Below are 26,030 nucleotides of genomic sequence, written 5' to 3'. Positions count from 1 at the left end.
CCACCACGTGACAACTAACAAATGTTTGCTAACATGCAATCGCAAACATGTAAACACTAGCATGTAAAAGGTAACACATGATTACTCAGCACTAATGTGACCACTATTATATTGTTGCTAACCACAACAACAGGACTACCAACATGTGACTGTTATCATGTGACCGCATATACAACTGCAACACGTGACTGCCTGCTAACATGTGACTCCAGTCCTGACATCTTATCGTTAGCAAACGTAATCCAATGCGTCCTTGTTGGAGGTCAATATGTCCATTGCGTGCTGCAGTACACGCGTGATGTTGTGCTGATCAATGTAGATATTTTCCTTAAGCTTAATTACCAGGGTTTGCTCCAGAGGTTTTGTCAAATCATCTTGGTATGAGATTACGGCTAATTTGATGAAAAGGCCGCTTGGCTAAAAGCGCTTGGCTCAGCAAAGCGACAGAAGGAAAAAAAAAAAATCATCCGTGAGTGATTTATGGACATGGACTGCAGATAAACTGACGGCGGTAAGTCAATTTTTCACGCACTTCATCGGCGAGGAGGCAAAATTAGCATCAGAAGCAAGCGTTTGGGTGGCAGGACGACTCCTGATGAAGTGACTCCTCACTCTGACACTCGGCAGCCATCTTGTGATGACAGACACCATTTTTCATAATTCCGCCGTTTGATTACAAACGCCCGCCATGATTGATGACACTGACTGTCGGCCAACGTTGGCGCCTTGAATCCTCACTGCTTCCTTCCGGGGACATTTGGAAGAGCTTGGCAATTATTGCATGTCAGACGCTCGGATGGCCTACGCCGTATTACATGTATGACTCATATGAACGCGCGTCAACATACAGACGTAACTGACACCTATTGCTGCATTCCAGGCCAAGAGGAAAATGTCCCGCTTGGAGGTAAAACATACCCTAATCCAGTTGGAAGCTTTTTTTTCTCTTCCAAATACAAGTAACAATACAGATGGAACCCTTGGTTTTCGCAGTTTGCCAGTTCACATATTCAGTTGTAAAAAATGTTTAAACCTAGGGTCATTATTTTGGAAAATAAATGAATTAAAACAAAATCACCTACATTGCATTTGATGTGTGCTCACGCAAAGGCAATAACAATATTACTGCTTTGCTGATATGACCCTAACCCGCATGGAATCACTAATATGTGTCTGCTTAGTGCCCACTGACATTTATGCCAACATGCAAGTGCTAAAATGTGACCACCAGATGTACACTAACAATCAACTACTATCCCATTAGCATGTGACTGCTAATTTGCGACTGCTAATAAAAACCAACTGCTTGCAGTTAACTACAAACTGCTATCACATGACCGCTAACATGTGAATGCTAACACTTGACTGCTAACCGCTAACATGTGACTGCTAGCATGACAGTTGATGACTATCAGTTTCCTCCTAAATGCTAATAAATGGCGGCTAGCGTGCGAATGCTAGCATGTGACTGTTAATATATGAGTGTTAAAATGTCAACATGAACGTGACTTCTGGCAGATGACTGGTGACCGCAGTTCATCGCAACAAATAACTGCTAACGTTCGCCCGCTAATATACGACCACTATCACTACTGCTAACATATCGTCACCCTCTTAAAATAATTGCCCAAGTCATTTTTTTTGCCCAAATTTAATTTAATTTTTTTGCCTAAATCATGTCTTCATGATGCAAATGGTTACATTTTTTGGTGTTTCTGAAAAATGATTTAGGAGATTATTTTAAGAAGGCGTCACTATGTAAAACCTGGAAATTGGACACATGATTTAAAGAGGTTTATGTGATATGCAGTCATCACGATTCTAAGGTCCCTGCACTGTGAACTTGAACATCCGTAGCACTTTTTTTTGTGGCACGCAGCCACAAAACAACAAAGAGCGTGTGACATTATCTGTATGCTAATGCGCATGTGGCGGCAGTACAGTATTCGAGGCAGCACGTCACCGACTCAGCCGGGAAACGTCAACGATGCCCGCTCGCCCCGCTCGCCCCGCTGTGTCTTATCAACTTAGCCTTTCCTCAGTCGCACCTTATCAAAAGTAATTATCTTTATTCTCGGGGCTCGCACCGCTCTGCTTTTTATATATATATTTTTTAAACATGAGCTGTTATCTGGTGTTGACTGGCACGCGGGATTTATGTCATTTATCGGCCAGCAAACATGCGAGCCAATATGGTTTCTATCTCTATCGCGACTCTTTATGCTCCCGTGGGCCCGGGGTGCCGTTAAAGGCTACTCCGGAGGATCATGGGAGTCATCATGCGAGTCATCATGGCCTGGCATGCTCGGCACTCACACATGATAAACAAACAAAGCTAAAACACTTTCTTAAAGAATTGTATTTGATCATATTCATTCAAAAACAGCACATAAATCAAATAGTCTCAAAAAGATCAAATGGACTGAATCAGTGGTGCTGCCTAATCATTGACATGTCAAGTGACTTTCACGAATAGTGATGAAATTGATGAATCAATGACACCGTCCGTCATACCAAAACTAATAGTTCATCAGTATAAATAAAAGTGGCACCGACCAGAGAATAGTGTCACAATGGAGCCAGGCAAATGGGGTGTATATGGAAGAATCAAACAAGGAATTACTAAAAGAAATAAAAAAGAAAAAGGTTAAAAGAAACAGGGGAAAAAAGGCTGAGCACCACATGAAACAAAACGTAACATTGAGTAGAGAGGAGGGAGCTGATTGGTCGACACGAGGAACGGGGCTGACAAGTTCAGAGGAACCACAAAACCCAATGAGCAACAAAAACACAGATCAAGACAAGGACACTGTGGAATTGCCAGGATGATCCAAATATAGTTGATACAAAAATTTGAATGATTGTCTCTTTAAAATACAGTCGAATAATCATTTTTTTCTATCATTAACAGGAATCATTTTCTTCTCAATGAGCAGAATGATGACGGGTCTCTTGTAGTCAACGCATCTTTGGCGTCCGCCGTGTTTCCTTGCTGACGGCGTTGCTTTACGCTCGTTTCCATTTGGCTGATGATTATTTTCCTCTTCTAATTGCAACGCGCCACTTCCTGTCACTTTAATCACCATAATATGAGCCGGTGTTCAATTAATGGCTTTTGAATGACACAAACAGCCTAATTAGCAGCAGCAGCAGCAGAAGTGCATTAACGACATGACGAAGAAGAGGACGTGTTTTGACAAAAATGTCACGCATGTCCTCTTTCGGTGTCCAACGGACGTATAGATTGTGGTCCAAATGGCTCGACGGCACTTCATCCCTCAACAATGCTGTCATCGCTCACGCTGTCTCTGACCAGGGCAAAGTTCAAATGAGCTCAGCCTTTTGATGCTGATTTAGTCTCGGAAAAGAAAATCCCAAAAACATCAGTCAGCATTTGGTTTAGCCAAACTGTCCGTGGCAAATATTGGATTTTAGTAGTTGATTTAAGAGTTTGCGAAGAGCAACCGGGGATGAAGAAGTGAGAAGTCAGCTGTGCTTTCGCTCAAGGTTTGACATTCATCCCTGTCATTGACTTCATGACGATAGTTTGCAATAATTGACTGACCGATCGTGTCGTGTCCCGCCGACCAATGACTTTGTTGAAGACTGCGTTGACCAAACTGACAAATCGGCACCGCTGCCAGTTCCGATGTGCACGGACAACTACATGAAGACTGAAGGACGGAAGCAGCTAACCGATGATTGTCGCGAGGCTGCCGTGAAGACGACGTGATCGAATTAAAAACTCAGGGTTGTTCTCATGATTGTCATGTAGTTCAGTTCAGACCGTTAACTGCATGACCATCGGCGCAACAACTATAATAATATTTGAAAAAGAAAAACAAGGCCTCTCTTTCCAAATGATGCAAATTTCCATCTAAAGAGTTTCAGTATGCCAAATATAATTAGCGCTTTCCATCCAAACAAGCTCATTTACAATAGAAGCCAAATTGACTTAAACAGGTTCAGGTAATTGCCAATATGAGCCAAAATATAAGGTCAACATTTACACTCATTTTTCACTTTACAAATGAGCTTTTCCTTTATGAACAGGAATGTTTGAAAACGGATAGTCGTTGGCATGAGAGGTCGCCTCCTCGTAAATAACTTCGGATGGATTGTGATCGGCGTCTCCCCGCTTGGACTGTCCCCCAAATGTCAGTCGGTACGTAAAGAGCGAAGCGGCCTTGAATGCTTAAACCAAGGCCTTTGCCGCGCCCATCTGTTGTGGCGCGGCTCGTAAATAAGACACCGCGAGGGGGGAGGGGCGCCAGTCGCCTTTTTGTGCGAAGAGAAACTGTCCAAACTAAGCAAGTACCCTTGACGCAAGGACGCCGGCTCGTTCCCACAGGGACAGCAAAACTCTGCTGGCTCTCGTCTGCTTCCAACAATGTCTGTCTTCAAGTTCCTTTCACTCCTGATTTGAACTATTCTTATTCATGGTGCCCTTTGATACTGCCGCAGAAATAGCGAAATTAAAATGTGGCTGAAGAGTAATCAGATTATCCTCGCAGATGCCACTTCATAATTTTTTAGCATCAAAACGTCTGATTGATGATTGACTGATTAGCGAAATCCATAAACATGTCTGCTGACTCGTAAATTAGGACTCGAAGGATGCGTAAAGACTTGTCAAAACTGATGAATCATCAGTCCGTCAGTTAGGCCAGCCAATGACTGCATCAAGACTGGATGCATCAACTGACCAATCAGTGATGGTCACGCAGTCCTAACATCTAACCAGCCAATCACGGACGTGTATTCAGGCCAATCAATGTCATTACTATTTGGTGCTCTGATGGCCGTCGATCATATTCAACTTTGAAACTAAGTAAAAGTGTATTTCCTTTCTCAAAAAGCTAACATTGGACAAACTTCTTGTTTTTGGCTTTGGGCTTGTCTCGCCATTGCTTGCCAGAGAAAAGTCACTTGCATGAATTATTTGGTACGGTTTTTACACCAGATGCCTTCCCTTACACAACTGTCCCATTTTGAATCTGGTCTTGGGTCTGGCAGTGTCTGGGAATTTGTCTAAGAAGTGAAGCCAAGGCGTTCTTTTTTTTGTACGGAAAAGCAGCATTTAGCCTTAGGCGACTTTTTTATTTTTATTTGTTTATTTATTAGGTTTTTAGCAATCAGGCAAAAGAAAGCTTGCAGCTGATGTGGAGCATATAGAGTTAAGCAGATGCTAATTTTCAATTCCCATTCCGACTTGATTCTAGTGAACTTAAGTTAGCTATGAGTGCAGTTTGTTTTCCTAATCATTATTCTTACCTGCAGCAGATAAAAATGTTGTTCTGTGAAAGGTTCAAAGAAAATGTGCTTAAGACATCTACCAGCAGAACATGAACGTATCGATCTGACCTTTAAGCTGCTCGTTGTCTGGAGTAAACTCTACATTATTTGGATTCTTAAAAAAAAATAAAAATGAAGTGTCTCAATCATCCGTGTATGTTTTGAATGCAAGTTTGAGTGAATATGACGCCAGACAAGTTGGCCTGAAATGTGCGCCATTAGTTGCATGTGAAGAAAAAACATCGAGTCTGGAGCAGCACAAAAGGCCACCCGAGGGCACGGAATAATCGATACCTCTGCAGCACGGTCGGCCATTTTGGGACACATAATGAGCTCGGTGGCGAGAGTTCAGTGGAGAGATGGCGCCTCCACGCGAAACCTCGGAGCACATCTAATCTTTTGGCTGAGGATGTTGTGTTGGCAAATGACCCAGAAAGGAAACTTACGAAGAAACGGCATCATATCATTATCACCAAAAATGTTATCTTCATTTGTCCATCTGGTCAAATTATTGCTTCCAAGGTGACCGGATGTCATTGGTTCCAAAAGACAAGTTTCTTAGGTCCTTTAACGACTCCAAATTGTCCAAATGTGTCAAGCAGAAGAGTAAGACAAATGCAAGTTTTTAGAATTTAGGAGTACGACGCAAGCATGTAGCGATCCTACAAACTCCACACAGGAAGTCCTGAGCCAGAGACGGGCTCAAGCCTCGACAGCCAAGTCCAAGTCAAGTCTCAAGTCTTTGAGCCACGAGTCCAAGTCAAGCCTTAAGGCCTCGTTACGCTTCTGCGTCAGGCTACGGTGGAGGCGTTTGCCGTCATACTTGTGCGCAATTCACATCAGGTTCTGCTGCAGTTTCACTCCAAGTCGGGGTGTCGCTACGGCTGTTGTTGGATTATCGGATAGTGGAGATTCCTCTGCATTTTATGGCCAATTTTCGTTTCGCTGGATTAGGTCTTTAAAAGCAAAAGATAACCAAGTCGAACTGCAAGTCTCAAAAAAGAGCAACTTCAGTCTGTCTCAAGTCGGACTCTGAGTTGCAAGTCCCAATCGCTGACCTGAGCCCAGATTCGAACCCTCAGAACTGAAGGCAGACACAACCGATTGTGTTGCTGCTACCAGCAGCAACACCAATCGCAGAAGCGCACCAACACGTCGCGTTCCTGAACACGCTAGCAGCGTCATAAATCAAATATCTGAACATTGTGATTCCTTCATCTCCGTCTTGTCTGATCCGCTTGTTGTTGTGTTTCTGGGAAACAAAAACAATGCAGCTCATTCCAATGCAGATGTGTTTCTGGGCACTGTTATCAGTCGCCATCGGCAAGACGCCGTCGCGGTGACTCATGCGAGGAAGCGTGACATTTAGAGAATAATCAGTCCGCCGTTTGCCTATTCTTCTTTTTCTTCTCTTTGTCTCTCAATGTTGACAGACTCGCCATCAAAGACATTGAAATTCCAAATGAATGTTGAGGATCTTGAGTCAGAGACACGAGTCAAACACAAAGTAATCCTCTGAATATTCGCGGTTCACTACTCACAAATGATGTGTTTCTTTTTTCCTTTTTCCAAAGCTGAAGAATTCCCCAATTTGCATTTTTGGGTCTTCTTTCTGAAACGCTTGAGGGGCCACAAGATTCTGCCAAAGCAACGACTAAATAGAGAATTATCAAGGAAGTATGTTGAAGCGATCCTGTAAATCTTGACAGAGAATGTCAGGGTGGAGCTCATTTGGCCTGGGTGCTAATCATGCCGGGTTCGCTCCCCATTCTGCATTCCCATTCCATCGCTCAGCTGTGGATTTCAATGCGCACGCCTCTCTGGAAGTCGAGCGTCCCAGCGCTGCGCTTCAGCCAGCCGCTAACACGTGACACATCAATCACAAATGCGGGTGTCAATTATCTATTTTCAAAGGCAGCAAAACGGCTGCTCTTTCATTTCCAAGTGCTTCCCAGGGGACAGCAAACCAAAGTGGAAAAGATAATAAGCAATTTATCATAAAAAAAAAAAAAAAAAGAGCTCGTTAGAAGAGATTATTTCCTTCCAAATGCGCCGGCGCTCTGGCCAGACCTTGATGACAACGCCGGAGTTTCTTCCTTGTTCTGTTCATTTATTTTTTGTCCTTGTCTCTCTGCAAGGTCTTCGTCTATTTTTGTTCATTCATGAGAGTGAAATAAATGATTTGTGATGAGTAAAATGTAGTTTAAGTGTCTGCCTGGTTGTGCTTCACTTGCCTGGGTTTGGCTCCACCGGCTGGGAGAGCGGCGCTAAATTGAGAAACAAAAACAAAACACTTTTTGTCTGACGTCTTAAACGTGTTCTTTTTGTCCACACCAACAGATACTTTCAAATAGGCAATTTAAAAAAACAAAACGTCTTTTTGTCTTCATGCAATGCTGTTTTTCAAAATGGAAAGGATTGAAACGTAGCATTGCCAATGAGTTGCTGCTGTTGAAAATGACCAATCGGCAGGACTGCCTGATTGGATTGACATGTAGCCGTCCGCCATGCTAAAAACAACTAGCATCATGCAGCATGATTTTCTTCTGGTCTTGCTGGTGAAACCAGCTACTAGTGGGGCAAAATCAGCATGCTAGTCTTGGTGGTGTCACTAGCAAAACCAGCTGAACCTTGGGTCACTGGACATCCCCGTTCTCCCAACTGGCCAGACCAGAATGCTGTTGTTGTCCTGCTGCAAGCTGCTGATACCAGCAAGTCTCCAGCCGGTCTTAAGCTGCTCTCAAGCTCGCTGCTGTGGTTTAGTGGATTGTCCAGTGACTGACAGTTCAGCTGTTTCGGTTGCACCTTTGCTGCTGGTCTTGCTCGCGACACCAGCGCGGCAAGACCAGCACAGAAACACAACAAAACCATGCTGGTTTTACACAAGGTGAGGAACTTTGGACCAAAACCGTGTGCGCGCGTGTGTGTGGCTCCGCAGCACTAGCGGCTAATTAGAGACGACTTGTCGCGTGTGGAAAGTTCCGGGGTTGAATGCCAGTTAATGAGGTTTGAAAAGCCATCTGGGAGGGAGCGGGGTCCTCGGGCTCGTTACTTCGACTGGGAAGAGGTGGCAGTGGCGCTGTGACCCGAGCAGTCGCACTCATTAGCCTGCGTGTTTCCTCCCGCCGGTACGCGTTAGCGCTAGCCGTGGCGCAGCTATGAGGTGACGTGGAAAATAATGACACAGGTGAGGTCCTTTTTTTTTTTTTTAATGAATGTTCAACCTTTGGACAGCCACTGTTAAAAATCACAAACTGTTTCTGTCCAGAGGGTCCGAATGTTGTGGGAAGTTTGTGAAAGCTGAAGGCAACATTTTTTGGACTTCCTGATAACTTCACCGCGGATCGAGCTTCAGAAGTGACCGCCAACAATGAAGCTCTAAGGATAAATACTTTGAAACCCAAACTCAAGTCTAAACCATAACTCTAGTTCAAAACCATGAGACCCTACTTTGAAACCTCAGGTCAAACATTGCACAACCCTAACCACTTTTTTTTAATGATATGGGCCTGTTTTTACTGCCAAAAACATGAATAGGCATTTAAAAGTTGACCTACTTTCAGGACTTTTTCAGAAGATTTTTCACATGATATACTAAATAGTACCAAGTCCAAAGGCTTGAAAGGTGACTAAAAATACAGAGAAGAGTTCACAAAAATGATGATAAATAAGTTGAAACCCCGCCAACACAAAAACTATACAAGATACAAACCCCCGAAATGTCAAAAGGCTCAAATTCCGGACTTTTTCCTTTTGACATGATAAGGCACGAATGGAATTCTGCGGAGGTCGTGTGAAATGACACGGGATGACCCCGTTTGAAATTCAAGTTCAAACAGTAAGCGGTGTTCAAACGAGGCCGTAGCAGATGTAGCCACGCTTCAGGGGCCATTGAAATTGAGACCCGCGTCGCATTTTCCGTTCCAGGCAGCCAATCAATACGCAATACTTGACACTCGCCCCACATCTGCCCGGTTACATCCGCTTTGATGGCGGCGTGCCTGCACCCGCCGCTGCTTTAATTATTATTATTAATAGCAGCAGCAGACGCTCGCTTTTATGAACGCTGCTCGTGTTCTGTCACCGCCTTCCGCAGCAACGCAACCTTGTGTGATTTCACATTCCCCAAATGTCCGCACGACGTCTCGGCCGTATGAATGAAACAAAGCACTCGCCGCCAAACGGCCTCGCTCTTATCCAAACGGGATGAGAATACGAAATGCCGCACCCTCCTGCACGCGTCAAAGCCGAAGCGTCCCGTTAACCTTCAGAAAGTCTGCAGGGAGCTCCGTCGTGGCTCACTGACCTGCAGACTCGACTCATGGGGTTGAAAATTATTATATTAGACCAAACAATGGAGGGCCGAAACGTTGTCAGGCATCGTCTTGTGATGCTTAACATATACCTTATTGTCTTCCTCCTGCAATGTAGACGCACCGCTACACTCATTTCAGGTTCTAAGTCTGTTCCTGTAAATGTAATTGATGTAATTTAGTTACAACATGCTGTGGTGATAATTCAATTGAAACTGTGGACCGATGTAGCCGCTCATGCTAATGCTAACTGGATGGGATGGCAATTGCTTACTTGCTTATTTTATTGTCACATACTTTCTTAATGCAATTCTGCCTTTAAAATAAATGATGTAACCGCTAATGCTAACTGGATGTGATTGTTCTTTCTTGATCGAAATACACTGACATTTGTATGCTAAGGAGCAACAAACTCGCTAATGCAAAAAAATCATGCTAATGCTATTGCTAGCGCTTTGTGGTGGTGTTTTTCCTTACACATTTTCTGTAAGTTGTCACTAACACACCTGGTATCATTTCTAGTGCCTCTGATTGATCCCAAACAAATTTCATCTGCTCTTGTAGGCTTTTTTTTTAATGCATTTTTTAAAAACTGGCAGAAGCATGAAAATATTATTCCTTCCGCGTAGCGTCACTGCAGGAATATTTTTCATTAAGTGGCGGATAACATTGGCCAGCCTTTATATCACAATTTATTCATTATATTTACTTTATTACTCCTACTTGTGTATATTAGCATAAAGAGCCGTCATTAGCATGCGTTCGAAGCAACAAGGCTGTCAAAATACACCAACAAAAAAACGATCGTCTCTTTTTGCACCCGCTATGGTTGGCGGTAAAACCACAGCGGGACTCATCGGCTCCTGAGACGGCGTAATTGCGACTATTTGGAAGAGCAAAATGTTTACTGTGACGGGAAAGCGCTTTGGAGTGTATTACCTTTTTTTTTTTTGTTCCTCGCCGCGTTTGTGGCTCTCGTCTCAGCGGGACGAGCCCCGCGGGACTGATGAATATTTCAGGGCGGCGGCGCCGATGCGGTGTGGTCCCGCCCGCTCGCTGGCGGCCTGCACAATGAAAAACAAATTAGCAAAGCGGCAATCCTGCTGCTGAGCAAACGGCAGGAATTATGAGCATGTGGATCAGAATTACGGCTTTAGTGATTTGGACCTAAAAGGCACAACAGCCACGGGACACTTTACCACTTATTAAGATTTATTCGGCGTCGTCATTTATTCGGTCGTTTATAGAAAGATCAAAAGTCGAATAAAAATGGCGTTGATTTGCGTCAACGAGCTATTTCCAACAACATATTTAAAAGGTAATTGGATGATCATCAATCTGTAGCAAATGATCTCATCTTCTTTCCTTATCTTGAGGGGCTCCACAATCCAAGTCATAGCACATCAAGTCATGTGTATACATCACACCTAATCGTGTAGGGTTAAGATAGATCTCAAGGTTCAAAGTAGGGTGTCAAGACAGGGTTAGGTTTCAAGTCTCAGGCAGAATTTTAAATAAGGTTTAAGGTTTCAATTCAGGTTTTAAATTAGGGTTGGGGCCACACATTTGGAAATGTAATGTTTCAAAACCTTATTATATAAATTTGGGTTTTCTCAGAGTCCCAAGAACCCAAGCAAGTCCACCATTTTGGTTTGTAGCGGCCATTTTAGGAAATTCACACTCAAACTCTTCCTATTTTGTTTGACAACTGTCAGTCCAAATCATACCACATCAAGTCACGTGAACTTCACTGTTTTCCTTCCCTGCAGGAGGCCACAGCGTCTCATTCCTTGCTGGTGTGTTACTGAATAGTGAAACAGCTGGACTGCAATTAGGCAGCGTTTGCTTCTGAAACAACCCTCGAGAACATCCGAGGCACTTTGCTCTCAGTACACACACACACACACACACACACACACACACACACACACACACACACACACAGGCTGGTGACTCATCAACATTCCCTGGCAACTGGTGGTTAGAAAAGAGAAGAAGAAGAAAAAGAAAAAAGTTTAGAAGAGAGATGAAGAAGAAGAAAAAAGAAAGAAGAAGAAGCCCCTTGTAATGAAATGAGTGAGCCCTCTTGTGGTTCCATTAGGGGATGTCGTAGATATTTGTCAACTGCAGGCATGTGAAGTCCTTTGGGACCGGCTTAGGGTTTGATGAGTTCACGTTTTGCAACTGACGACGATGATGTCATCGTTTGGTCCCCAACGAGGCCACTAAAATCCCTTTTTGTGCCGAGTCGGCCGAACGACGGCCTTGAACTCCCCGAGGCGCCGGCGCGTCTGGCGTGCACCATCACGCCGCGCCCAATTAGCGCGACGCAGCCGTGACGCGGCGCTCCGACGTGATTAATGATAGGAGCGGTCACTTTTTGGGGTTTTGTGCCGCCGGAGCGTAATCCGGCAGAAATCCTGGCGCCGCTCCACTTGTGAGGAACAAACGAGGACGTGGGATGAAGCCATCAAGAGCTCACTTAACTCTCGGGAGACCGCAAATCACTTCGGCTAACTGGATGTGAATTAAAAGCGCAGGCGCTTGTGAAAACTTACAAACACTTGATCCTAATTGGTCTCGTGAGGTTTTCAAACGTGAGAACTTCAAGTTAGGGTTTTTGACAAGGGGTAGCAGATTTAGCAAATTTGAACAAGAGGTTAGGATTACAAATAAGTGTAAGGGTTTGAAAATGAAGAGAGTGGTTTTAAACCTGGGTTAGGGTTTGAAGAAGAGGTTAAGGGTTTTAAATAAGACTAAGGGCTTGAAAGTAGGCCTTGAGAATGAGTTTAGTGGTTTAAAGTCTGGGCTTTCAAATGAGAGTTTGAAGGTGCATCTGCTCGCCAAAGTTTCAAGATTTTAAGTAACCATTTTAAAATGTGGCCTGGCATCCACAGCAATCACGGTCTGTTACGTCATTCCGCCGTCCCGTGTTGTCATCTTAATTTTGTCCGTGGTGACCTGAAAGGTGATTGCCGTGGGCGCCAGGAAAATGATGCAAACGTAACTCATTTGCATCCAAAAATGTACAAATACGTTCTATTTTAAATAGTGTCGTGGTCCCAAAAACTTATTTATGCATAAAAAATAAAAAGTATGCTAGAGCATACAGAAGGCTTTGATGCACCTGTCATGAAGAGGTCGCTTAAAGCAATGGCAGTTATTCCAGAAAACGGCCAGCAGGTGGCAGTAGAGTATAAGAGATCAACCAGGGCACGTTACATAAAAGCTTTTTCCCCCACTGTTTTAAACAGATTTGTGAATAATGATGTAACTTAGCTATATTCTAATGCTAATTGCTGCAAAACGGAAAAAGATAAAAATAAAAGTTTTTTCCTGATGAAAGAAGAGACTAATCTTTCTTTTGGTAGGTTTCGTGTTTTTATAGCGTGTGAGAAGTCGTCTGTTCTGATGTTCTTTTGGAGTTCCTCGTTTTGAAGAGAGCCGATCCAGCACAGCAATTAGCTTGCGCTGAGTGCGTGTAAACAAACACACGTCGGCCAGCGACTCCAGTTCATAAAGCACAACACGCTGGCCTCGGCAACCGGTGATGTTCCTCCTGACGACGACGTGTCATTTGCTGCTAATTGCCGCTTGTTTATTGGCTGTTTTGTTTGCAAAATGGCTCCCGTGTGCTGTCTTGCTTCTTTTGCCGTTTCCTCTTCTGTATTTTGTTGTTGTTTTTAATCAGACGTGTGGTCAATCAGCGCAACGTGTTTGTTTGCCTCTTGTGTCACACTACGTCTTCTTCATTCTTTCCCTGTCGCCGATTGGTGTAGTGCGTTTTGTTTTGTTGTAAACCTGACGCGTGCCTTTTTCCATCTTGCTGTCGTTTGTTTGCGCGCATGCATTATTCAAGTCAACAATGCAAATGACATTATGATTTGTTCCCGACCTCGTCGCGGAACGTCCTCTCGTCCTTTCTTTTTCTTGTTTATTTTTTTTTCCTGCTCCCGCGCCGCCGGTTAGTTGAGCCGCCGACCACGGCAAGCATCGGCGCGACGCCTCGCCCCGATTCCTAAAAAGTTTCTTTGAAGCAAATGCATGCCTCTGACATCAAATCAATTCCACGCAGGACGAACTGATCGATTCTACATTTTAAAGTGAAATTTTGATGTGGAAAAGGGCCTGAAGTTTTGGCAGATTCTCAATAAAAACAAGACTTGCTCTCACCGTTCTCCAAATAAGAGGTACAGTGTGCTCGCTTCAAGCCGTTTTCCATCATTTCAAGTAGTTTATTGTAAAAATGAGACAAAACACAAAAGAACTGAACATTGTATATTTTAACATCTCATCAAGTTCTGCTAGCTTCATACTAGCATGTCATTTGAAACCCCATAGAAGGGCTACAGCAAATGAGCATAATGCACCTGATAATTTGCTGACAGGAAGTAGACCAGATGAAACCAAGTCTAAGTGGTGGCGCAGGTGTACGCACTGATCTCGTGCACAAACTCGTTATGCCTTGACCATGTAGGGCGCGCACCTCACCTGTGCTGAATTGAATCAAGTCAGCTTAGCCCAATTACGGCCCAAGCGGCAATTTATAAACGGCACCCGTTTATTAAAATGCCAAGAGTGCACCGGACCACACATTCTCTCTGCTCTGTGAAAACAACAGGTAACAATTTACTGGAAATAAGATGGGCACGTCCTTCGACTCATATTTTTGCTCTTAATTACACTCTATTAAATACATTTTTTTGGTTAATGCTAATGCTATGTGGCTAATGTTACGTGCTAACCAAGCCGACTTTTTGTCAAAGCAGCAATTTTGATCATCTGCAAAAACTTGTGTGACGCCGGCAAAGAATTCAATTTCGAAAACGTTTTTGGGAGGCGTCAAAGTCAGTGGTTGCGTCAGTGTTGAATGAGGCGATGGTTGATCCCGACAGTCGGCCGTCAACTTTGTCACGTTCTGACTGGAGGTGAATGAATTTGGATGTGACAGCAGGCTAACAGGCCACGCGACGATGCGCACGTCTCGGCATTCCGCATTGAGGAACGTTCCCCTTTTCCAAGCGGTTGTCTCATCCCATTGCTCTCTTCCTCCCTCCTCATCTTCCTCGCCCCATGACTGATTTTCATCCTCTTCCGCCGGTGCAATTGAGTATTTAAAGGTGGGACTGCACCTGGTGACGGATGGCAATGGGAGAAATCAATGCAAAGCGTTACGCTAGCCGATTTTCTAATCCGCCAACACTGTCATCCGTTTTTCTGGCTTCATTAAATAGACGATTTTAGCCTTCTTCTCCCCTTCAGTTCACACAAAGGCTGCGCGATATCATTTCGAGATATCAGATGTGGCCATATATCATTTAAAATGACTGCGGGGAAATGAAATTAACGGAATTGATCGCGAAACGCTGGGATGCATCCGTCACCACCAGGACGACACGCCCGCTACCTTTGTGAATAAAAGTCGTGTGTGCAATATGCAGCTTAGCCTCTTGTGGCTAGCAGGACTCTTATGCAAGTTAGCTTGCATAGCAGTAATGACAAAAAAACATGTCCAGGCTTTTTGTGCTTTAGAAAATACACTTTGAACTTTTTGTGTATTTGTACTTGACAGTGTTCGGCGTCAGCACATGTTGTCTGACGGTACCAAATAAAGTCAAGCACCTGCGTCATCCGTCCCCTGGGCTGACGGACAGCTACAGACAGAGAAAACCGGGCCTGAGATATGAACCCGGACTGCAGAATCGTGAGGAAGATATGCTAACCGGCATGCCTTTTGAATACCAAGTGAAAATTCTGTTGGCTGAAGAGCAGAAAAGCCTTTTGGAGACGCGCCCGTGTGGGCGAGTATGCCACGGGGGACTCGTGCGCGTCTGATGCCGGCCTCGTAGCAAGGACCGCCGTAATAAGCCCGCCTCTCCCAGCAAACAATTACACTCCTCTTTGTGCACGCCAGGTAACGAGTCAAAAAGCTTCAGTCAGCGTCCCGCTAACATCTGTTGTTGTCGTTTTGGGAATGGGAACGTCGCCCCGACCTCGCAGGCGGCGGAGATCCCGGGAACACTTTCAAGTCTCCCGGCAGCGTGAGCGGCGATAGCCGGCGTGCGCAGTCAGAGGCTAATTGTGGACTTAAAAGCCGAGCGCAGGCTGCCAGGAATAGCAACGAGGGAGGCGCCAGGAATGCGGAGAGGGCAGATGTTTGCGAGACGTTTTGTGTACGCCGTCAATGAGTCACGACCGGTCGCAGGGTGAACAACAAAGTGGGTGGCGGCGCCTGGCGCTGGTTCCTTCCCAGCTTGTCTGGATACAGTCAACCTGACTAAGGGCTCAAAGACGCAAATACTGTAGTAAACAAGACCCTCAATGGAATTCTAATACTCTTTGAAACTTAATTTAATGCCACAACCCTGGCATGAAACTCTTCTTTGAAATCCTAACCCTGGTTTAAAATCTTCATCTAAACTCTTCACTTTAAAAACAGTATGGGTCAAAAATGGACAGGTCCTCAACTTGGGTCTGTTTGACCCAACTTTGAGTCAAGAAATGGGTCTTTTAGTGTGAAACAACTCCTAAATATTGGTCAGATCATTGACTTGCCCCCCCAAAAAAGGGTCATTTTGTATAAAACAATCCAGAAAGTCAAATTGACCCATAAAGTGGCTGGGTCCATTTTTGCTCCATAATTGGGTTACTTTTGACCCAACTGTTTTTAGAGTGTTCAATGAAACAGAACGGTTTGAAACTCAAACCCATTTGAAACCCTAACCTTTGTCTTGCAAGTGTCATTTGAAACCTCAACCCTGGCTCAGAAACCCTGATTTGCAACTTTACCCCCAACCCTGAACCGAATTCTTACCCAGTTCAAAAGTACAACCCTAATTAGAAACCCTAACCTTTGTTTCAAACTCAAATTTCACAATCTGGCTCAAACATATCCTCATCCTACCCAAACTTTTTTTGGGATTTTTTTTCTCAATAGGACTAGTAAAGGCCAACTAGACAAGCGTTGACTGTACTTTTCTGCAGCTGTATCCTGCCGCAATCTGTGGCGGCAAGGTCGCGGGTTCGAGCCGCAGTCAGCAGTCCGACCGGGCTCGATGTTCCTGCGGGAATTGTCAGGCGAGCCGCCGAGTCGCAACAACCTGCAAGTGCTTAAAGGATTCCCGCCCGGATGGCGTCGCGGAAGGCTTAGCGAGCGCTCAATCAGCAAGACGACTTCATTGACAAGCGCGAGTCCAATCTCCCGCGGCGCGTTTCATCCACCCGGCGCAACTCGCAGCCTCATCCGCTCCCACCGGGGACGCGATTCGGCGGGGCGCCCGCGTAGACGCGCTAATGCGGAGCGCCGCCTTGTTTGATGAGGGCTGCTTGTGTGTTTGCTCCGTCAGACGAGAGTCGTATTACAACGCGCGCTTTGTACCTGAAGAAAACATTCCTGACGGCAACGCCGAGTAAATGTGCTGTTGGGGGTCGCATGTGTACGGGTTGCGGTTACATCGGTGCCAATTTGCATCAGATCCCGACTGAACTCGGTGTGAAATCGCAGCCTGTGGCCATGAATACGCAACACATTGCTTGAAATCCTCGTTTGAAATCCCAAACTTGCTTTGAAACCCTTCTTTGGAACCTTAACGATGGCCCGAAGCCCGTCTTAAAACCCTACTTTAAAATCATACCCATTGCCTGAATCTCTTATTTGAAACCTTGTTTGAAACACCAACTGTGTCTTAAGAGTCTACGTTGGAACCCTTATTCAGGTTTCAAACCCTAATTTAAAACGGCAATCAAGGTTGAAAATATTAACCGTAGGACTTGAAACCCTACTATGAAATTCTAGTTTGCAACATTAGCCCATATTTAAAACCCTCATCCTGTCGTGAACTGTTCTTCAAATCACTTATATTGGTTTGAAACACCAATTTCAAACCCTAACCTGTTTTTACAGCCCTAACCATGTCTTGAAGCTCTACTCTTGAACCCTGACACCATCTTTCATTCCTTAGTAAAATTTTTTTTAAAAAACCCTACGGTGGAACCATAAACCCGCCTTGTAACTTAAGCCACTACTTTTGAAACTATAATCGTGGCTTGAAAGCCAAACTTTGTCTTTAAAAGCTACATTGGTGACATGACATGACGTTAGCTTCTGACAGGCCCACAAGGAAGACATTTTAGCAAGCGCGAGTGCGAAAGTTGACGCTCAAAGTCACAAATCCGTCATTTCAAGTCCCCGGCGGCTGTCAGCGTCGCACCTCTGATGTGGCGAGTCGCCGTCCCCGTCCTCCCCAACGCTCCAAGATGGCAGCTTTCAAGTCAACGTGCTGGATGAACACATTCAAAGTCGCAATTCGCACGCCAGTCGAGTTCCAGATGCAGAACACTTGTTGTCTTGTATTGTGTCTTGCTTACAAGTGACCCGACTTCTGAATTATTTGTGTCACTTGGCTAATTTGACATCTTCAGTTGCAATTACCAGCTAGGCCCGTTTCTAAAAAATAGCTCACCGCTAATGCGACACTGTGACAGAAGAAGAAGAATTTTAGCATTTATTTATTTGTGTAAACTTAACATTTCTTCTATATTTTATTCAAAAATGAACATTTCATTTAATACTGTGATATTTTTATTGACATTCAGTCAGAATCTAATACGAGTGCTAGCGATGGTGGCAGAAAACTTCACAACTAAATACATAGTTTTAGGGAAGTCCTGTAGCTTAGTGCTAACACACAATACACAACAGCATACATGGGCTAACCATGTTAGCATTGATCGCGCAACAGTTTAAAAAAAAAAAAAAAAAAAAGCAGTAGACAACACATGCAGACAGAGCATGTAACAAGCAAAAAAAAAAAAAAAAGTCGAACCGCATGATGGGTTGAATTTTAAGCACGATCTCTTCGATTGACACGATCGTCGGTGATATTTACATTTCAAACGTGGACTCTGCGTAACATACTAAAGAACTTCCTTAACCAGCAGGTGTTGTTTTTTACTTTATAAAAAAGATAAATACAAACCTTATTGTCCTAAAAAAGAAAACCTGAATAAGTGCATCTAAAATTGTATTCTGTTTTCAGAGAAGACCTTTTCTTCAGCCCTGAAACTTAAGACCAGCCACAAGCATGTAAATTACTTATGAGAGTAATCAAAGATAATTCCATAAATAAACAAGCAGACAAAAAAAAAAAAAAGCATTTCCATAACCAGATAAAAGGATTATTCTATTCATGTGGTAATTAAAACGTGTTGATCCTGCTGGAAAAAGTCTTTTTCAGCCACAGCAGGAGCTGTCCTTGGTACCGACACGACCATCGGAGCTGTCCTTCGCACCCGCGGAAAATAAAATCGAATAAAATCCAAGGTAGGAACATATTGGAATATTTGATCTTTCTTTTCTCGGTTTAATTTTCTTTTTTTTGCCATTGCCTTGAATGATTTCCATCATTATCAAATTTACAGTCAAGATGCAGAAGTCAGTTGTGTCGAGTGTGTGGATGAAGCCAAACAACAACACACTCAGAGAGAGGAAAAAAAAAAAAAAAAAGAAAGGTAGTAAAGCCGTGAATGAAACACAGCGCTTGTGTAACATCCACCCAAGCGGATATCTCTTCCCACACAGGAGTTTACTTTTCATATGCAAATAAAGCTCAAGGTCTTTTCTCTACAATCTCTCCCTGTGCACGACGTGTGTGTGTGTGTGTGCGTTGCGTGCGTGCGTGCGTGCGTGCGTGCATCCAGCAACTTCATCACTTTTCCGAATGCATTGCGAGCTAACAGTTTTTCTTGGCAGGAGAGACAAAAGAACACTATTTGTATTTTTATGACATCCAGGGCTGTCCGCAGCAGTGCCTGAACATAATTCACATTTGATGTCAGCTTTTTAATGACGGCATCAAAAAAGAAAGCGGGTGAAGGCCAATAAATATTCATGACATTTTTAACAGGAGATATGACACTGAATATATAAAATGTGCATTTGGATAAGACACAGGACTTGTGAAAAGTGGTTTTTTTTTTGCTTGCCAAATGCTAACTAGTGGCCTGGCATGCATATTACAGTGATTCCAGTTTGTTTGAAATATGATATATTTCAAAGTTTGAGGGCGGGGAAGAACTTCCCCACCACAATTGGAACATCGTGTGAAGCGTTTCCGTCTGTCTTGACTTTTCATCGATTTCCTTTGGCCTTTACAACAATATTTCTTCCCATTTTCTGCATGCGTATTATTTTTTTAAACATCCAAATGCATGTTGGGTATTCATATGATGTTATCCCGATGACGCGTGAAGGTCACTGCCGCGCGCCGCCGTTGTTTGTCCAGCAGAGACGAGGAGCGCGACACAGTTTTTTTTTTTTTTTTCTAGATTTATATTCAGCCCAATCATCAGACAAGCTGTCAGCATTGAAGGATGGCGAAGCTTTTATTGCATTTTGCCGCTCCTTCGGCGAGACTATGCCGGACTACAAAGTGGATTTTCTTTGTCAGACTTGATGTATCCTTCTGCAAACTTCTTTTCATGCACAATTTGATTTTGTAACTGTACAGATTGATGAGCCACGTATATTACACTGCATATCAATCTACTCTTGAAGATTTGACATACAGTACCGTATGGTATACTGTAGTCTACCTAACATATGGTGTCATACCAACCATACCTTACAATGTTCCAAATCTTACTGTACCATAACTTACCATACTGTACCTAAAATACTGTATTATACCATAACTTATATACTGCCCTACTCTATTGTATCATACAAAATGTGTCATACCATACCATGTCATACCATCGTGTATATAACCAGGGATGTGATTTGACCAAAGTGAAATTATCTGAAAATTTAGCCGGGGGTCTGGGGGCCGCTGGCACCCAGCTAGGTCCAGGGTCATGCTCATGGGTTTTCCGTGTTTTGAAGTACTTTCAATGCACTCACATGACAAAGAAATAGACAAAACAACAGCATCAATTTTCAATGTATATTGAACTATCCCATATAAAATGGCAGTTTTAGTCAACTCAAAATCAGTCACATTCAAAAACATTGGACTGCCTTTGCTTTTAAAAACTATCACTGAGAATATCATCATATCTAACTAATGTGATTACTAAGTTAACACATAAATAATGTTGAAGAGTTCAAATTTCATGAACAAATAATTGTATCATGACCAAATGAAAAGTAACTCATATTAGAGCATACCACAAATGTCTTTGTTATAGCAGAAGATGTTATCTGTCGGAGTCATGTGCATACACAATGAAATACAAAAAAAAAAAAAATCGGAATTTTTTTTTTTGGGGGGAGATAAAAAAAGCGCAATTCCGCGAATTAGCGGAAAAATCACATCCCTGTATAACATACTGTATTATACCATCCCATCCCATAAGGTACTGCACCCTACCGTACCACATATAAACTGTTTCCTACCTTACCATAACATCCAATACCATAAGGCCCCGTGCCATAACACACCTTGCAGTTCCAAACTGCACCGCATTTGGCAGAAACAAACAAATCATGTGAGGAATGTCAAGCGACGAGTTGACCGTCTCAATCTCAATCTCAATCTGTTCCCCCCCAGGAATGATCAGCTTCTTACACGTGTGAAATTCAATCATCTCACTTTCACCTTTCGTAGCAGATGCACGTGATTGTGAGCATCTCGTCAAGGCTGAGCTAACATTTGCTCAAATCCTTCGCCACTCTCGCACCATCTTGCTGACCTTTAAACCTGTGCGCATTGATGACACTGACGGAGAGGATCGCCTCGCCATGTGCGCCCACGTCCGTCCACATCAAGGCGCACTAATTAATTAACGGCGCTCGCGCCGTGTAGGAACGAACAGGATTTGGGAGACGGCTGCTCATAAATCAGCCGGTTTTGACGTCTCCATTCCTGACGGTTCTTCCAATCAAGGTGTTTAATGGCTTTGAATGGAACACCTGTTTCTCCCTCAATCTCTTCCCCACGTGGAATCCTGTTAATCAACCACAAATGACTAAACACCAAGAAATTACACGAGATGAGGAAGGCCAGACAGGAGAAATAAATGAGGAGCTAGTAAATAGAAAGGCTCGATGAACAATTGCTTTCCTTTTTTTATCATCAGCATTTTGGCATTTCTTGGCATTAAAACTAGCAGCAAACTAGCAGTATTTTCTCATCTCGAAACATTTTCAATATAAATTTCAGACTTCCCTTTTGTCAAAATGTTTGTTAACATGACTCTGAATGAATGAACATTTTCAATGTTTGCATTGACACCACTGGTTCAAATGAATTATGTCAACAGCTAACGCTAAACTATGCTAACACCGCAAGACTGTTGATCTTTTTGCTCGTCCTCATAATGAACGTGACAACAATTTCCCGTCACCTTCATAGTGTGCGTGTATGCTACGAGATGGCGAGGTGACAAGAAGGAAGCCGTCATCACGCAAAAAATCCGATCTCAACTACATTTTGAAAAACGTACCAGCAGTTTCCCATTTGACGATGATGTCATCTCCGTCAGATTCACGGATCTCTCTTTGCTCTCCGAGCATGATCTCGATTGATTTTGACTGACGTCTGATCCCTCAAAGCTCCATAAAAAGAAAACAAGTCCAGCTTCATGACTGGCAGTTCTTCTGAGGGCACGACGTGCATATTGGCGCAACTTGTGGATTGAAAGGCTGCGTCGGCGTCGTTGCATTCTCCATCACATTTCACATCACACTTACAAAGCGGGAACTTTTATTTTCACCCTGCGCGAACTTGTGAGTAGCAGACGTCCAATTATCATCTCCAAGGCGAAGGAATATGAACAGCTTATTTCTAAAAGCACTCGGCATGTGATTATTTCTATTTGAGATCTGGCCTATAGCGAAACAATTATCAATCGAAGGAGGGCGATAATGGATGCACATTTAAAGGCTGCTCTTATGACTTTTATGTGCGCATTAGATTGCTCTTAAAGGCTCCTGACGAAATGCAGTCATCATTATCAAGCTTTCACTTGCAATTTACAGCCGTAGGCAACAATTATGATCAGCATGCATTTTCATTACTGATTACATGCTTTTCACGTGACAATGTCAAACCGAGTTGGAGGAAATGTCGTGGGGTTTTTTTTTTCTTATAAAGTCACGTTTTTGTTTTTTTACCGTGTGACACAGGGAGAGAAACTGAAATATGTTTTCACATTAGAACGAGAAAGTTTCTCATCCTAATGAGAAACTTCCCCCGTAGAACTTTAGGGGCACTGTACTTTTTCACCATTAGTCAACAGCAAGACTTTGTAGCCTGACTTAGTTTGATGTCTTAGCATGATAGGCTAACATTTTGCATATCAAAATTCAGCCAATCGTGCAAATTAGAGAATGTAAACGTATCAGAGGTTTCGTTGTGATCTAAACGTTCCCTGGTGTTATTTGCATGTTAAACACAGCACGCGGTGTCAATTACCTTTCACGATGTAATCAAGTGGGATGTTAGCGGCTAGCTTTGAGCGGCGCGATAACCTTCGCCAGGACACACAAAGACGTCTCTCTCTCTTTCTTATCAGCCACGTAATTCATTCGTCCTCTCCGTCTTTTCATGTGCCTCAGGTAGAAAACAAGACGGCCAATAAAGGAATTTCATGCTAATTTCGAGAAGCAGCGGCGGTCTGTGTGCGCCCGGGTTATTTAGGGCCCGGCGCAGAGAGAACAAATGGAACAGGGCAATGTGACCGTGTGCTTTTCAGACAACTCCAGCTGTGATAATGTCGCCTCAGCATAAAAGTAATCATTTGCTGCCGTGGGAACATGAAGTGACCCAAAAAAAAGAGGAAGAAAAAAAGCTATTTTATGCAATATAGGTAATAAGGTGCGGTGTGGAAATTGGAAGACATCTTAATTTCAAAATTGTTGGTTTTCGATGCAGGGCCATGAGGTTTTGGGTGGCAAAAACAGACTTATTTCCAAGTTTGTTCACGTTGCCGTTTCCGACGTGTACGGACGGCGTTGTCTTACACATGCAATGAGCTCATCGGCTTGAAAATACGGCGCTGAAATCCCCTCGGTATTTGGACCGTTGCTTCCTTCCACCACGGAAGAGCGTACGGATGAGCTAACCGCTGCAGCTAACAGCCAGCGGGCTAACATGGCCACGAGGGAAAACAGTTCTTCACCTCATTAAGCCCGGCCGCTTCCTAAATCCCGCCGATGCCTGCCCGGTGCCCGTTACCGGCTCGTTTGAGGAAATTTGAACTGCCGCAACCGTTCTGCTCGCCTTTCCCAAGCCGGGTTTAACCTACAGCTGATAAGGACGCTGCCTTGAGCTTCTCTTACCAATTACAGGACGAATTCATTCCAATTATAATATGATACTCTCTATACAATATAAGATCAATTGTGATATAATTGACTCTAATGATGATTGCATTCATTTTCAATGATCTCAAATTTTCAAAGCAGGTTGGTACACAATTATGATCATTTGTATACTTATCGTAACAGCTACACAAGGCTCGTCTTCATCTATAGCTTTTTAGCTAGCATAGCATTAGCGGCATTATTCTATCAAAATCCCAAAGTGCCAATCCCCCTTTTGAGTGCATTCCGTTAGCCTGTGCTTGACAATTCCCGCGCAGCATGCACGTACATCCCAACAAACTGCCTCTCTGGAGACGAGGGCTTGGCTGAGCAATCGTGCACGCCGCATTAGCATATCTGGCCGCCTGAGCACATGAAACGCAGGTGAAGCGCGAGCGGGGCGACGTCTTATCACTTTTGTTTAGAGCACAAAAGGCTAACATGGAGTGCCTTCGCTTCATTTCCTGCCGCCTAAAACAACGGGGTCGCCTTTTGCTTTTTTTTGTTTTTGTTTTTTGCTCGGCGGGATCCTCGTTTTAATTGCCTACTCGGGTTGGCTTTTCTGACCCGTAATCTGTGTTGTCAGCTGCCTGTAAATTATTTTCCCTTTTGTAGAGCAACACAAGGACGCGACGTTTACGTGGAGACGATGAACAAACAAGTGTGTTCTGTAACGGGAACACAAAAGCATCACGCAGAGTGGATGTTTTTCAAAGTCTTCTTCCATGTTTTTGTATCTCAGCAGAAGATGTAATATCTTCATATGGCAGCTATGTATTACCGAGCATATAAAAGCTGTAAAAACAGTCACTTTGTCTCGCAACTGTAGTGACTAAAGCGCTCATTTGAAACCAAGATTGCTGCCTATGTAAAGAAGCAACTTTTGAAGAGCCGTCCAATTCAGTGGCCGATACAAAATGTGGACATTCATTTCATGCCCAGCACAAAGTGCAGTCTGACTGCGCATGGGGATTTGTTCTTATTGTAGACGGGCACAGTTACAAATTGACATTTGTTGTGGGAGTGAACGCAGCCAAACCAGATCAAAGCGGCTCCTCTCGTTCCCTTTAAATTGAGTGCAGGAGAGGCACACGCTCGACATGGCGCAGACACGGACTTGCTGTAGTCTATGCAGTAGACGGGCGAGTGCAAAGTACCTTTAAAAGGAACCGATGTCAAGTTGGCGGCTGCAAAGTTGGAACTTGAAGACCGCATTACACCCCCGCACAATCCGTCTGCTTGCATCTGGACGAAATCTACCAGAATGGCATTACATCTGCGCCACAACTTAGTCCTGCTTTCACCTGGTCCATATTCTAGGCACGCCCTCGCTCCATCAGAATGCCCGGCGACAAATATTGGCAAATTCCCAAACACGGTAAACTAGACTTTCCCCGGCCCGGAAATGAAGACGCGCCAGCTTATGCGGCGAGTGCACATGCGGCAGTCTGCGAAAATAAAGAGAAGAAACGGCTTGTGTCAAGCTGGAAACTGTAGCGACTGATGAGCAACTGAGTTAAATGCAGCGCGAACCGTGTCCGCATATTGGGCCAACAATGTGATTAGCATTTCAGGGATTGAGTCGGCGGCTTATTGCATTTCATTTCGCAGTCTCCAACAGTAACTTGGCTGCGTTCTGATGGTCCGAGGTTATTGTGTCGGCCGCGCGAGGCCCCTTATTTTTTTTCTTTAATTCCATTTCCATTCATCCCGTGTTCCCCGTCTGCCTTTCTCTCATCTCCTGGCTCGCCGGCGCGCAAATAACATTTAATAGCGCGGACATTGTGCTCCGTCACGCAGGCCAACTGCATTAATTTCAGCTCATTTGCGGCCCCTTCGCCTGCAAAATAAACCGCCGGCGTTGTTCGTGCTTATTACCTCCAAACGAGGAGGCGATGCGTGTCGCGGCCGAGTCCGTCTCCACTCCGCCAATGACATGAAAGAAATGTCAATGCATGTTTATGAGGAGTGTGAGAAAGATTCAAGGAGTGGTGTCACAATAATAAAGTAGAAACCCAAACTACGCTTGTCACACCCCCAAAACAAATCCTGTGGCGTTTTCTTCATTCAACGCAACACACAGTTGCTTCGCAGTGCCCTACGTTTATTTAAGTGCC

At 43.9% G+C, this 26,030-nt stretch overlaps 1 protein-coding gene across 2 annotated transcripts in view; it reads right to left on the bottom strand.

Annotated features, from left to right (window-relative positions):
- The window catches only part of LOC144040399 (serine/threonine-protein kinase H1-like), a 76,243-nt gene that overhangs the window by 34,432 nt on the left and 15,781 nt on the right, over window positions 1-26,030 (bottom strand). For both annotated transcript variants that reach the window (XM_077554557.1, XM_077554558.1), the window contains exon 2: window positions 10,548-10,672. The gene's annotated coding sequence lies outside the window, so the exon portion shown is untranslated. The remainder of the gene's footprint in view (window positions 1-10,547; window positions 10,673-26,030) is intronic.

Source organism: Vanacampus margaritifer, chromosome 20 (assembly GCF_051991255.1).
Source record: "Vanacampus margaritifer isolate UIUO_Vmar chromosome 20, RoL_Vmar_1.0, whole genome shotgun sequence".
Classification (NCBI taxonomy): domain Eukaryota; kingdom Metazoa; phylum Chordata; class Actinopteri; order Syngnathiformes; family Syngnathidae; genus Vanacampus; species Vanacampus margaritifer.
This window is presented reverse-complemented; position numbering and strand designations above follow the sequence as displayed.